Source organism: Manis javanica, chromosome 17, assembly GCF_040802235.1.
Source record: "Manis javanica isolate MJ-LG chromosome 17, MJ_LKY, whole genome shotgun sequence".
Taxonomy (NCBI): domain Eukaryota; kingdom Metazoa; phylum Chordata; class Mammalia; order Pholidota; family Manidae; genus Manis; species Manis javanica.
In genome coordinates, this window is record NC_133172.1 from 61,708,315 (window position 1) to 61,723,718 (window position 15,404).

Below are 15,404 nucleotides of genomic sequence, written 5' to 3' on the forward strand. Positions count from 1 at the left end.
AATCAAAATGGGACACTAAGGGAGGGCAAAATATGACAGTGTTGTGGATTAGTGGACAGAACAAAACGATGAACAGTAAGTGATTACGAGGGACAGAGCCACATCCTTAGATGGCCACTTGCACAGTATTTGCAAATATCCCTCAGTTTCTCCTGTTGTTGAGGATGACTTCTGACCCTGCCCTGTCCCTCGAGGGACTGGCTTTCAGGGCTAGTGGACGGGTGTCCTGCTCTTTTTTCTGCATCTGGCTGGAGCACAGGCTGCCAAAGTTCTTTCTGTTCCCAGACTGTGTCCACAGTGGAACAAAGACACAGCATGTGCCCCTGACAGGCAGGCTGCACTGAAATTTTGTTTCTGGTGTTTGGAAGGATCTTGGGTAGAACTCACATAAAGATAACTGACACATTTTACTTCCTTATTAGTAATTCAAATGCTTAGGGCTTAGAGAAGACATTCATAAAAATTAAGCACACTGTATGGATCATAACATTTCTTTTCTGATAATGTGTCCTTAGATATCCTGGAGAAGGAGACCAAGAACCCCAAATTTCCCTACTGACTGTCTTTCACTCACAGAAAAGGTCCGGTTTCCTGGGCTTGTCGGAGCCAGTTCTGCAGCAGAAGGTGCAGGGGAATGAAAGGCCCTCCACTGCCCCAGAATACTTCCCTAAGTTGGCTGGCCTGCGGTCTGGTCCCCCTCTGAAGTCATTTATCTGGTTTAAGGCCTTTTTAGTAGCCTCTGTTGAAACGACAAACTTTTGTTGCTCATTGGCCTCTCCACAGTGGAGACTGGACCGTGGGCTCTGGTGGCCTCGGGTCCCCACCCCTGCTCTGCCGCTCCCTCACCATGGGACTTGGAACAACTCACTTTGCTCTTCAGAGGCTCCGTCAGCTCTAAAACACAGGGTTGAGGTGAGGATCGAGGGAGTCCAGTTGAAGTGCAGTGTGACCCCTAGACTTAATTTAAAGTTTTCTGGAAGCTACATTAAAGAAGTGAAAAGAAACAAGTGAAACTAATTTTAATAATATATTTCATTTAATCCCTTATCAATTCAACATATAATCAATATAAAAATTATTGATGAGATATTTTATACTTTTTCTCATACGGAGCCTCCAAAATCTGGTGTATTTTTTTACTTACAGAGCATCTCCATTCACGCCAGCCACACTTCAAATGCTCAGTGGCCACATGTGGCTAGTGGCTGCCACATTGGATGGAGTGGGAGCAGACAGGAAGTAGCCATGCTACACGACAAGTTGCCACAAACTTAGTGGTTTCCAGCAATATGCATTTGTCATCTCAGTTCTGTAGGTCAGAAGACAATGTGGACCTGACCGGGCTCTCTGTTCAGGGTCTCACAGGTTGCAGTCACAGTGTTGGTTGGGCTGTGTTCTCATTTGGAGACCTGACTGGGGAGGACCTGGCTTCCAAGCTCATTCAGGTTGTTCGCAGAATGCAGTTCCTTACCTGTGTAGGACTGAGGTTCCCGCTTTCCTTGCTGGATGTCATCTGAGGACCAGTCTTTGCTCCTAGAGGCCATCCACATTCCTTCTCATGCTTTCCACATGGTCCCCTCATGCTTTGACCTTCTGACTTCTCCCTCTGCTACCAGCTGGAGAAAACTCTTTGCTTTTAATGGGTTCATGTGATTAGATTAGACTCACCCAGATAATCTCCCTTTTGATTCACTAAAGTCAACTCATCTCCTGCAAAATCCCTTTGCCATGTCACAAAATATATTCAGTGTACGGTTTCTCATCACCTCCACAGTCCCAGGGATCAGGGTAGGAAATCTTGGGGCCTATCTTTCAGGTTCTGTCCCCTTGTCACACAAGTAGAGGTAGATGGAAGCATGATGCTCAGTCAGTGGCTGTCCTGCCTACCTGGTCTGGCTGTCACAGCGAGGCTTACAGGGGCATTTTGAGGCCACGGCTCTCTGAAGGTGGGGAAAGGGTGAGCATCTTTAGATCCCCCACTTCAGTCTGATCTAGTACTGATTTGGGCAACTGCTCCTGGGAATTCTTTCTTTTTTTCTCTGAACTAGCAATCTTCCCCTGGTTTGACTAACACCAACGGGTGCAAGTTTTCCTACTAAGTACACAAATCTGTGGACACTGTGATTTGATGCTAATGATTTGGTAGTTTTGGGTTCCTGAGGGTGAATCCTGTGGTAATTTTAGAGCAATATTATCTTGTATGTTTTCGAAGCAAAAACAGTATTTATTGAAAGGCTGGTCACCACAGTAGTTTTTCCTCTGTCGTGGGGACTGGACCCTGTTGTGGGGAGAGGAACACTGGCCCACGGCAGGCTGAGGAGCTAGGGTTTGAGCAGACTCTTGGAGGGCCAGCCCGACCTCCTGAAGAGCCCGGTGTCATCGCACCTATTCCCACAAGTAAACGTGGTGCAGTGCTTTTGTGCCTTTTACAAGGGACTAAATGGAGGATGTGTGATAGAAATGCCTTGTATTCCTTCATCCCTGTGAAAAGTAATTGCTCAGGGCTTTACATTTCACATGAGTCATTTGGCACTGAAGCCAGGCATTGCTTTACAGGCTGAATTTCCTGGGAAAGAAGCCTCAGGACACTGCTGGGTCTGCAGCACTGTGGGACCCTGCAAGTGACACACAGCCCCTCTCCTGAACTGTGGCTATTTTGACGGGATTCTCATACAGGGCAGTCACTAAATTAGCAGGGTTCCTGGGGTGTCTTCTGTTACCAGACAGGGAGAAGCCCCAAGACATTCTCCAGTGACAGCCATAGAAGTTTCCACTAGACCTTCACCTGGGGCCCACGTGGTCCACAGAGAGGTGAACTTAAATACGATTTTCAGTCCTAGGCACTTCAAAGTCATCATTTTTGACAAGGGGCCCATTAGGTCTCACCAGATTGTCTAATGAATCTGTATAAGTTTCTCATGGCTGCTGTAACTAATTGCCAAACACCAGATGGCTGAAAACAACAGAAACTTACTCTCTTGCCATTCTGGAGGCCAGAGGTCTGAGATCAAGATGCCAACAGGCTCTGAAGAAGAATCCATTCCGTGCATCTTTCCCAGCTCCTGGCAGCTGCCAGCAGCCTTGGGTATCCTCTTGGGCGGCTACGTCCTCTCCTCTTATAAGGAGGCCCTAAATCCAGCATGACCTCATTGAGATCCTTAATGTAATGATATCCACAAAGACCCCTTTTTGACATGAGGTCACAGTCCCAGGTCCTGCTGTTTAGGACGTGGACATATCTCTTTGGAGGTGTCAAAATTCAGCCAGCTAGGAGGTCCTTGATATGAAAAAGGCTAAGACCCACATGATCTTCCTAGAGGATTACTGATCTTATCCTGTCAAAATTTCACTCTTTCATGCTTTTTGTTGCTGTGACTTGCCGGCATTCCTGGCTTGCAAACTGAAAATAATGATGCATTCCCCATGCAACCTGTGCCCCCAACTTGGAAATGCCTCTGAACAGGATTAAAGTTATGTAGAGGGCTGACAAGTGCATTTTTTTTTAACTCTCTCAAAAATTGTCTGATCAGGAAGCCACTGACTGGAGAGAACTTAACATCTCTCCCATGTACACCCAGTGCCTTTTGCCAGGAGGAAACTCCCACAGGCGTGGGATGCTGCCGCTCAGCTTGGGATCTGTTTCATGTAGCTCAGTCTGAAGCTCGACACCCACATTCCCCTGCCCCCTGCCCCTGCTCCTGAGACACTGGAAACCCCTGCTGGGGCAGAGCTGGCTGGGAGCTTCATAGTTTACAGAAACCACTCTCACCCACATGACTTCATGTGGCCAGGATGCTTGTTCCCCTCCGGCTCACATGGCCCATTTCTCTGCTCTTAAGTTCTCAACTTAAATGTCACCTCCTCAGAGCTGCCCGACCTTCCTTTCTGCCCAAGGGCCCTTGCATTTTCTCTTCTCTTTTTCCTTCTTTGTCCTTTACTGATGATACCCACACAGCGAGGAGACAGGCAACCTCAGTGCCTTTGGGTGACATAATTTTTACATTTCCTGCAGTCAGAACCCAAAGAGAGAAGTGGAAAACCTTGGGTGAAAACCATGGCATTCAATGGCTCAGGATGCGTGACCGTTACCCTGAGCTTGAGGCGCTTCCAGCCCAGACTCACTACTGCTATTCGATGCTCTTTCCTCTTCATTTCTTCTGCTTTAGGATTCGCATGCTACACAGTGCGCCGTTTTAAAGTGCGCAGTCGGGCAGGTTTCGGCACGCTCATGAGACCGACCCACGTGACATTTGGGATGCTTGGATATTGCAGAGGTAGAATTTCAATTTTTTTCCCAGTGTGGTATTCGTATGGTGTTTATGCAGGTACATAGCACTGAAACTACATTTTAACAAAATCGAGGATATGAAAAATTTATGTTTTCTGCATACAGTCTCTTGTGTTTCGGAGAGATACATGTGAGGGATGAGACACTGCCCAGCTGGCTGGCTGGCTGAAGCTTCGAGCCAGGAAAGGAGAGCTGCATCTTGGGGACCCCCCAGGGTCATGGTCGGGGAGGCCAGCCACCACGGGAAACTTTTCTGAATGACACAGTGTGTTCTTTTATCCTATCCCCAACCTGAGACAAAGGTGCCCAAGGAGGATCCCCACCCCACAGTCTTCCCAAGGAATACACTGCCCTCTGTGCCCCAGCCCTGCCCGGGACCCTGCTGTGTCTGGTGGCCCAGCACATCATGCCAGTTCTGGCTCAGAAAGTGCTTCTCAGTGTGGCTCCTGTCCCTTTCCCAGTGTGTCCCTTACCCTCCTCTCTGTGGCTCGGTCCTAGCCCACTGGGCATGCTCAACATGCCACTGTTAGACTTCTATGCAGGAGGCACCATAGATGCAGAAAGACAGAAAACCAGGCTTTCTACCATCCTTCAGGCCCCTCGCACAATTTCTTCCCCTGCTAGCATCTTTTCTTCCTTTACCTGTAAAAACCTTTTCTCAATCTTTAAGGCCCATTTCAAATGCTGCTTCTTCCATGAAGTCTCTCTTGATTGTTCCAATTCGATGCAGGGGGCAAGCCCTACTTCCTCCACAACAGAGAACCAGAGCTTCTCCTTCTCCTCCATTTGCTGGTGGTCAGGTTTTTTCCCCTCGTTGCATCTTGGCTTCTGCATGTGTACATGGGGGCTCTGGTGCTCAGCCCCTCCGGCCGCCTGATTGTCCAGAAGCGCCGGCAGACAGCCCCACGGGAAGGCACTCAGCCGTCACCAGGCTGGGCTGTCCGCTGCCGGGTTGCTCCCTTCCGGATTCCCGTGGCGCCGGCCCTGCTCGCAGCCTTCTGCCTGCCTACTTGTTTTGCTTTGATGGTAGGGATTCCCACTTACCACCTGTCCCGTCTTCCCCACCAGAGAGGCCCGAGGCTTCCTGAGAATGGAGACTACAGTCGCTCTTCTGTGTTCCTCCTGGTCATTCGGCACACGCTGTGTGCGTGTTCTCCAGTTAGGCTAAGACATCAGTCCCCTTCCACGGAGCGATGCAGAGTTCTCTCTTTGTCCCAGAGGTGTCCTGCTGCAAGAGTGGCCTCGCCTCCACGTGTAAGCGTGGGCACATTGGTGCTCGCCTGACTTGCCCCTCCTACCTGCTTCCCATGTCTGCTTTGCCCTTCATCCCATCTCTGCCTTTAGTTTAGGCTATTCTGGCTGCTGGCGTTCACTCCCAGACACACTCCCACACAGTCCCACCCTCCCTCTGGGGCGCCCTGACTGTAGGCTTTCTATGCTCACCAGTGCTGAATCCTGAGTTCCTGGAGCCCCTCTCCCAGTCCCCCAGCCCGGGCCCGGGGCCTTGCAGCCAGGCTTCTGGCTCGGTGACCTTTCTGGACATTGCCTCAAGTGGCTTGCCTGTCAACCTCCTTGTTTATCACATGTGTGTTCATGTGAACATTGCAGGGGAGCAACGCGTGCCAAAGAAAGAAGAGAATAACGCAATGAACATCCACCTTTATGGATCTTAACATGATGTGATATTCCCTTCAGACTGTTGTCATCATATAAAATGCAACAGATATAATCAAGGCCCTATTGCTGCTGTGAACATTCATATACAAATTTTTACAAGGATGTATGTTTTTATTTCTCTTGGGTAGATATCGAGGAGTAGAACTGCTGGGTCATATGGTAATTCTATATTTTTCTTCTAGTTGCCTTTTTTTCTTCTTTTTGTAGTTTTATAGGAATTCTTATACTTTTTAGATTATGGTCTGTCTTTCCTCTTTGTGGCAAGTATTTTCTAGCCTGCAGTCTCATTTACCTTTTCTTTCTTTCATGGCATAAAAAACTTAAATGTATCATTTCCTGTATGGTTTATGCTTTTTGTGTCTTGTCTAAAAAATCCTTCTCTATTCAGAGGTTTATTATTTCCCTATATTTTCTTCTAAGGATTTTTTCTTGCTGCTTCTTACAATTAAGCCTCTAATCTATCTGAATTTTGTTGTGTTTGTTGTGCAACACAGAATTAATTTCCTTTGGTTTCCCACATAGGTAGTCAGTGTCAGCCATTCATTAGCCAGCCCACCTCTGACCCCTCCTCTATCATGCATCACACATGGGGCAGTCCTGGGCCAACCCCATTGTTCCATTGCTGTCCGTCTCTAACCTGCGACCCTATCACATTCTCTCAGTTCCAACGGATTTTTGACAAATATCAGGTAGGCAAGTTCTCTATATTAGTCTTTAAAATTGTCTTGGCCCTTTTTTATTCAATACATGAGCATGGTATAGTCTCTATTCGCTCATGTTTTCCTTTGTAACTTCCATTTACAGGGCACTTTCTGGTTCATAGACCTTCTCATTGTGTCCTCACATAGTGGAATGGGTGAGGGGTCTTTGTGGGGTCTTTTTTTTAAAATAAGGGCACCAATCCCATTCATGAGGGCTCTGCCTTCATGACCTAATTACCTACCCCACTTTCAAATACCATTACACTGGGCATTAGGCCTCAACATATGAATTTTGGGGGGAAACAAACATTCAGTCTGTACCATCATTAGAGGAAATTCATGTGTAGAAACAGTAAATAACCTAATCCAAACAGCAGATGAGGAGATAAAAAGTAAGAATAGTCTTTAGGGAAAAGAAATCTGACATCGAGAGCTTGAAAGGCTAACCACAGCTGTTCAGGATGGGGTGGGTTGGCAGTCACGTGTAGCTCGCCCCTTCTCTCCAGAATCCTGCATCTTGGGATGAAGCAATCAAGTTTTCCACTTACTTCAATCTGAAGGAGATCCTGGAAATCATTCTACAAAGAGAGTAATTACTATCACAAAGAGAAGAATTATTCACAAACCCCTTGTGGTCCCGAGAGCAACCCGAAGAACTGGGGCTGAGTGAAGAAAGAGAAGGTACACGGCTCCTAGGCCTGGTGTGAACTCCCGTGACCCGCACCCAGACACGGCTTTCACATGGGTTGCAGGGGCAGAGTGTGAGGCAGGTGTCGTTCGCACCGATCTCTAGCTTGACTCGTGCGTGATGATGCATCTATTTGCGTGAGTGGGTGACAAGAGTGTACACGGAGAGCTCGGAATGAGCGGAAGGCTGTGAGGAAGGAAATGACCAACTTGTGTGACAGACACTTCAGCCATTCGTGTCCCCGGCTCCTTCCCTGCCAACCTCACAGTCGGCTCATTGTTGGCGTGTAGCAGTAGCCCTGTCTGGACAAGTTAGGCTTTTAGATCTGGAAGAAACTGTAATGCCTGGCCAGTTCCACTCTCTAATCTTCCAGAAGAGGAAACTAGAGTGAATCTTTCCAAGGAAGCCCCGTGCTCTGGGCCGCACCTCCATCCCCTGAGCAAAGCAGCTGAGAGTGGAAAGACCTTGGCCTTGAAGCCAGGAGCTTCCACCTCTCTGAGCTTCGCTTCCCCACCAGTCAAATGCAGAGTACCATACGGGTCCCGGCCTGCAGGATCATTTTGGGAAGATTTGGGAGTCCAGTGTTCTGTCAAAGATAAAGCAAACTGCAGACTGAAGCTGCTGCCCTAGTCTCTCCAGGCCCGCGCAGCGAGTCCGTTCTTCCCGCTCGTTCCCCGGGCTGAGTTCTACAGAGCAGCGAGGGAACCCAAGGGACTCTATGCCGGGGCCTTGGGAACTGCTGTGCCTTCTGTCTCTTTGCATCCCACCTTTATGGTAGTTCTGTGGCACACCTGGGCCAACCGTGCAGGTACAGCACAAGAAATCAGGACCCAGACCTGGTGGGTATTTACCAGTGTCAGTTCAGGAAATCTCTGCTGAGGACCTGCTGGGTGACAATGAAGTTGCGGAGTCTTAGCTTCGGGAGGGGCCTGGATTGACTGGTAGTGCCCTCTCGCCCATGACACAGGGCCACCTCCTGCAAAAAGCTGTCACTGGTGATCCACAACTTGTTCCTTTTGTACTTCCAGGGAGAGCAGCTGTCAACCTTGGCAGGCACTTCATCCCACTTTGAGAAAGGTAATTAAAGCATAGCTCGTTACCGGGTGGCCAAGGCAAACATGGGGGCAGTTCTGCCTGCTGGCACACAACTCCCATATGCTACAAAGTATGAAAGGAAGAGTGTTTACAAACAGACTGTTCCAGAGTTTTTGGTGCTGTCTCTGAGAACCAGGGTGAAGATTCCAGTTTACACATCTTAGAATCCTCAAAATCTGTGACTGTATTGAAGAGGTAAATACTTATTGCTGTGCTAATTCTTCCTGCGCTAGAGCCATGCATTTGTGAGAGAGATCGGTTGCATGTCTGCAAAGGTAAGTTGGCGATGGACACCTATACCCTGACTGAGTATTCAGCATTTCTGGTGAAGCAGGCAGACTCCCAGGTCCCATCCCAAATGTACTGAGTAAGCAGTGTGTTACCTGTCATAGTAAAGCCTAAAATGGTCACCTGGGCCACATGTCAGCAATTCTGTTTTTGGTAAAGCAGTATATCCTAGCAATAGCCCTAAAGGTTGTAGATTTTTTGATCTATACTTAGAATCCTTTCACTCTGAAGAAGGTTTTTCAACACTGTTGCAAGCTCTTTCATTAGTAATTGATATGAATAAGTTTCTATTTGAAAGGCAAAATGATTATCGAATGCTGAGTGCAATTCTTTCTCTTTACATGAAAGTTTACACACATTGACCCCTCTTGGAGGATGGCTGTGAATTAGATACATAGCACATTGCCAGAATTTAATAAACATCTAATCAATGAATGAACAATGCATTTAAAAGTAATGAGTTTTAGGATATAACCAAACATAGGCTTATCTCAGACTTCTATTTGTTGATCTTCTAAAGATACTGACTGGGGCAATATTAGCAACTAGTAAATTATCATCTAAATCCACCTTGAACAAACAGAGCAACTGGTTCAGTTAAAAGAGAAACTATATCTAAGCAGGAGAGGGTTAAAGTTCACATCTTTAGAGCAGACCTGTTTCATTATGTTTGAATATTTCTCTTCCCAAGGCCCTTGAGTCAGCACCAATTCACCATCTCACAAGAGGAGAATCAACTAAGTGTGCACGGACACTCACACACACACACAGTGTGTGTTTAACTAGCTGATAAAGTGTAGCCGTTTATTCTGTATTGAATAAGCTAATGAACGAACCTTTTCCTTATCTGCCAGGAGAAGCTGCCAACTCCCAAGCAGCCCTTGGCTTCCCCAGGTGGGTCTCGGACCTTCCAGCACCGGCGGCCCGTGCATGTGCCTGGCCCGGGTCCTGATCGGGGAGCCGGGGGCAGAGTCTGTGCTCCAGCCGCTGTCCTTGTCAGTCACCTCCACAAGGATCTCCGCCATTAGGAAGGTTTGCCTGTTGAACTTGTGTAAATGAAAGACTCCCAGGCACTGTATTGCTCTGGCTTCGTCCACTCAGCAACTTGTGTGTGGGCCTCACCGTGCGGGTGAGCGTAGCAATGGCTTGTTCCCTCTCACTGTTCCGTAGTATGTCATCGTGTGGACATACTGCCGCGGCTTATCTGGTCTCCAGTTGATTGATATTTGGGCTATTTCCAGTCTAACATCTGGGGTTCCTGTGAATACAGCTGCAGTTAATTTCCCATGTATGTCTCCATGAGTTTCATGCACTCATTTCTCATGGAGATATACTTAGGAGGGGGAGTTCTGGGCTTAGGGGAGGCATAAGTCTGACCTGTTTTCGAATGTGATTGTGCCAACTTCGTACCAGCTGCGTATGACAGTCTTGCTTGTTTCACCTCTTTTCCAGCGCTGGGTAAATGTCAGTCTCATCAATGTCAGCCGTGCTGGTGGCCGGTGCCTCACTGTGGTTCTTAGTTTGCATTTCCCTGGCGTATGCTCTTCACCTTTTCATATGCTTCTGGCTCTTTGGCTGGTACAGCGGCTGGTCAGTTTTCTCTTCTTTTCCATCAAGTATCACAGTGTTTGCTGACAGACACAAGTATAAAAAATCGGGGCATGAACTGCCTCACTGAGTCAGGCAGACTTAATTTCAAATTTACTATTTGTTTCACACCCACAAAACCACTTCAAGGACATTAATGATCTCTCAAAACTCACCGGCTTTGTGCAAGTACATCACGTTTCTTGTAAAAAGCCTGAGCAATTGCCCAGGCTCAAGGCTGTTAAAACCTGGCACATAAAGACAGTACCAGGGAGAGAAGCATGGGCAATATAACCATTACAGCCACAACCATCACTTGATAATGTTTCTGTAACAACCAAGTGGATAATTTAATGTTGCAACAACTCAAATATTGCTGAGCAACTTACATTTCTGTAGTGCCGTTTTCCCTATTGCGTTTGCTGACTTAAAATGGTCTGATATCTGGCAGCAAAGAAGTGCATACAGTAAACTACCTCTGCTTGAGAATTAGGGAGGACCTGTCTTTCCCTTATTGATTCATAGGACTTCTTTTTATGTCTGGATATAAGTCCTTGCTTGAAAAAGTCCTTGTTGTGGCTTGCTCTGTACTCTTTAATGCTGTCTTTCAATGAACACAGCTCTACATTTTAGTGAGGTACAAAGTACCTACCTTTCCGTTTATGGTTAGTGCTTTCTCTGTTCTGTTTAAGAAATCTTGGCCCACCCCCGTTCTCATTTTCCTGACTACCAGAGAATTTTCAGCAACTGTCTCATCTGCTCCCCGTTATTTTGGAAATATGCAATCAGGGAAAATTTAAAAAATGTAACTGTTTCTATGCCCAGACTTGTCCTTGGAGGGCACTAGAGGTCAAACCTGGGAAGACGGAAAAGGCAGAGGGGCCCATTGGGACCTTGTGGCTGCTGGACAGAGCCGGGACTGGCAGGCACCATGGGGTGTGGGCCATCCAGAGAACAGATAAAATTGACAACTTTAAAGCAGAAAAGATGAAAAGAGCTTCCATCCCTCTTATGTTTCTGTGTCTGATTATTTCTGTGTCTGATTAAGTCAGTGTGGGTTCTGTGGCTGGGAAGAGCCATTCCCAGGTGCTGGCCCATGTGGAGGCTGTGCAGCAGGCAGAGAGACTCACCCTGAGAGAGGCCATCTTCCTGCCGCCATTCTTGGAAGGTGCCACCTGGCAGCTCCTTTGTCCTCAAGCATGGACCCAGGGCCCCTGTGAAGGAGGAGGAGACTCAGCTCACCCGAGTTAATGGAAGGCAACATAGGTAGCTAAGAGCAGGTAAGACAGCCACAGGTACCTTTGCAACCCGGGTAGCAAGTTTTGCATGTCAACCCCACTCCCAACCCCCAGAATTAGGAGCATGTCCAAAAGTGAGCCAAGACCCAGGCTGGAGCCCTCAGTCCCCAGAAAGGCCTGCCTCCAAGGCCGGCCTCGGCTGGCATCAGGTACATGGATGTGGGGAGGGTCTCACCACTGCCAGGCCTGCTGAGTGGCTCTGTGCCTGACCTGTGCAGACCTGGCCCATGTGGCACACCTGCTCCCCCTGGGAGCTCAGGATTTTGCTGCGTGCCGGTCAGAGGGGGCTCACTGACCTGCCCTCAGTAAAACCCTGGGCACTGAGTCCCTAAGGCGATTCTCGGGTGGACACTTCACATGCGCTGCCACAGCTCGCTGCTGCGGAGTCAAGCGGGTCTGTGTGACGCCCCTGGGAGAGGGCCCTGCAGGCGGGTGCCTGGCTCCCCTGGCTCCACCCCGAGCACCTCTTCCCATTGCTGATCTTACTCTGCACCCTTTCACTATAACAAATCCTGGCTACAAGTGTGACTACATCCTAAGTCCTGCAGGTGCTCCTAGTGAGTCTGTGAACCTGGGGGTGCTGTTGGAGGCCCCCAACTTGTACTCAGAGGAATATAAAAAATAACATATCTGGAGCCCAGAGATGAACAAATATCCTTCTGGCTTCTTTTCCTGAGATTGCCTCTCCTAATCTTGCAATGAACTTAAACTTGTCTACTCAAGACACCCTTAATTCACTGCATGCTAAGCAGGAGTACTGAACCAGGGGAAGATTTTGCCCTTGTCTCTGAATCAATTCAGGGACATTCATAAATGTATACATTAAGCCCCAAGTTGTGTTATGAAGATTTCAGTGTGGCTGGAGTCCAGTGTTTTCAAAATGAGGGTCAGTGAAAGCTGGGTGCTGAAGAAGACATGACTTGGGTTGAATCTTAAGGATGGTGTGGCTGGCAGAGTAACAGCCCCAAAGACATCCATGTCCTAATCTGTCGGTCTTGGGGATATGTCACCTTACTGGCAAAGGAAAATGGAATTAAGGTTGCTCATCAGCTGACCTGAAGGTAGGGAGTGTCCTGGATTCTCCAGGTGCAATATGTATATCCACCCAATATAATCCCAGGGCACTTAAATGTGGAGGAGGGATCTCTTTATCTGTTTGGGCCGCTATAACAAAACCCATGGACTGGGTGGCTTATAAGGGACACAAATCCCTCTCGCAGTTCTGGAGACTGAGGGGTCCAAGATCAGGCTGTGGGCAGACTTGGTGTCTGGTGAGGGCCCCCTTCCCACACGGCTGCCTTTTCGCTGTGTCTTCCCGTGGTGGAAGGGGGAGGGAGCTCCCTGGAGTCTCCTCTGTAAGAGCACTCATCCCATCATGTGGGCTCTGCCGTCTTGACCCAATCCCCTCTCCAATGCCCCACCTCCCAATGCCATCACCTTAGGAGTCAGGAGTCCAACATCTGAGGTCACAGGGGGACGTGAGCGTTCGCTCCATTGCAAGGTGGGGCAGAAAAGCGCTGTGCCATGAGCTGTGAAAATCCGCCCCTGCTGGTTTTGGAGATGCAGGAAGGGGCCACAGCCAAGGAACGCAGCTTAGAGAAGCTGGAAGAGACTGTGGCTCTGCGGACTCTTCGCTTCCAGCCCAAGGAGACCCGTGTTGGATTTCTGACCTCCAGAACTGAAAAACAGTAAGCGTGTGTTGTTATAAGCCACTCCGTTTTTGGTAATGGTATAGCAGCCATAGGCAATGAAGAGAGAGTTTAGGATTTTTTTTTTTTTAATGAAGGTAAGAACAGTAAAAGGGACGGGGCTTCAAGTGGCTCCCTGGTCTCAGGGCCACCACCCAGGGCCTCCCTTGCCCTATGGCTCTCCAGCGTAGGAGTCAGAGCCCTGCTGTAGGTGGACTTGGCTTTTTCAGGAGTGAGTTGGCACCTGTTCTCTGAGCAAGCACGTTCAGAGCTCTCTGAAACCCCCCTACCCAGCTGGCTTGGAAAGCGCCGAGGGAGAAGTGGGGCCTTGGCAACGCCCGTGCTCTCTCCCGAGAACTCTCTTCACTGACTCCCTTGGCCGGTCCCCACCCGTGCCCCACATTGACCCTCCCTAATCCTAAGAGGCAGGAAGGTAGGGTTGCCCTTTCTGTAGGTCAAATAACAGTTGGATATTGGTAATTTCACATAATATCATCATCAGTGCCATTATACAGATGGGGAAACCGAGGCCCAGGAGAGTTAAGTCATTTGCTCAGGATTGCACATTTAGTTGGGGGACTCAAAGCTGCGCTGGGGCCTGGCTCCTTCTATCTGCCGTGACAGGCCGCTCACCATGGAAGGCGGCTCCTGTGGGCCGATGTGAGAGAGGAGGTTGAGCGTATGGTTTCTAGATGCCCAGATGAGCACCCGGGCCTGCTGTGGCAGCCACACAGGAACCGTCACAGGGAGAAAAGCTTAAGCCAGGGGAACAATGAGCAGGACAATCAGGGACATGATCTGGAGGCTGGAGGGCGAGTAGGGTGATGGGAGGCCAGCAGGTGACCGCAGAGGAAGGAGGGATCAGAGAGGCACTTCGTCTCAGGTCTCCTGTCCTTGGCACCATACCTACCATTTAGCAGTTGCTCAAGAAATGCTCATTATGTAAGAACAGAACTAAACAGATAAAGCTGGAAGTTGTGCTTAGGCAGCCGAAAATACGGGGTTTCATAGCAGCTTTAGTGCCAGCCAGTATATTGGGAACTATCCCTGCCATGTATATAGTGATCCCACCGCCAGTAACAGGTGAGGTGACCCCTCCACTGCTGACTTCTCTGTATTCGTTCGCACCTGTCTTTACTCTAGTGGAGTGTTGAGTGGAAATCTGAGCACACATGTTGTGCAGTGGGCAGGTTTTGCAGGTCATCTGTGTGGGGCCTCAAGGGGCACATCTGTGAAAAGATGTGAGCATAAACATACATGGCAGGCTCCTTTAAGAACTTTAGGTCCTAGGCACTGAGTTCTGGAAACTCATCCCATATCAAACCAAACGTATTAAAATATTCCCGCCTTATCTAAACTAAATATTTTTAAGGAATGTCGGCTTTAAATAATAGTTTTAATTTGAAACTATTTGGTGATGGAGGACTCATTTAACTTAACGGGTGATACAACTTCCCTGAAATCACGGTATTAGGACATTCTTACCAAGTGATTTCTAACCTAACACATGGTTTTCAAAAGTTTATCAACAAATAACCTATAATTGCAAAGTTGACATGACATGTTTCGAGGACCTTTCTTTAACATTCATTAATTTCAAATTTGCGGGGTCTTTTTGCATTTTGGGGTCAGTAGTTTTCCGGTCTCAGTTTCGTAGATCCTCGGAAAGCCTGATGACTGGTGCCCCATCAACCGCCTGGGTATGACTGGCCAACAGGGCGGTAGGATAAAAGTCTCAGATTCCTTTTCCTCTATTCTCAGGCCACCTCAGAACGAAACTCGGGAGAACATGTCTCTTTCCTTCTGTTTCCAGGACTTTCTCATTCCCGTCGCCGGTGTTCCCCCTGCACTCGCATACTTACAGTCAAGGCCAGTTACCATCTGAGGATGGCAACCGAGGACCCCTTTCCCGGGCACTACGGATGATCTCTGGGGACAGGCGCCGCCGATGGGGGTTTCCCTAAGTGGACATTGGTGGCGCGCACATGCTAGACGCTCCAGTTTGGGTTTCTCCTTTTCAGAGGGCAGGGGCTGCAGGCCCGTCCCGGGCTGGTCCTGTCCCGGCCCGCGGCCCGCGGCAGGGGGTTTGCCGCC

General features: G+C 48.6%; 1 protein-coding gene and 1 long non-coding RNA gene across 2 annotated transcripts in view; one reads left to right on the forward strand and one right to left on the reverse strand.

Annotated features, from left to right (window-relative positions):
* Window positions 1–15,404, forward strand: part of IRF8 (interferon regulatory factor 8) — a 53,367-nt gene that overhangs the window by 16,008 nt on the left and 21,955 nt on the right. The window lies entirely within an intron of this gene.
* LOC108385776 (uncharacterized) lies at window positions 6,056–15,309 on the reverse strand. The gene is made up of 6 exons (XR_001850400.3): window positions 15,173–15,309; window positions 13,060–13,300; window positions 11,455–11,538; window positions 10,115–10,368; window positions 9,574–9,995; window positions 6,056–7,244 (listed from the first exon to the last, which is right to left on the reverse strand). It is a non-coding gene; the product is annotated as an uncharacterized lncRNA (long non-coding RNA).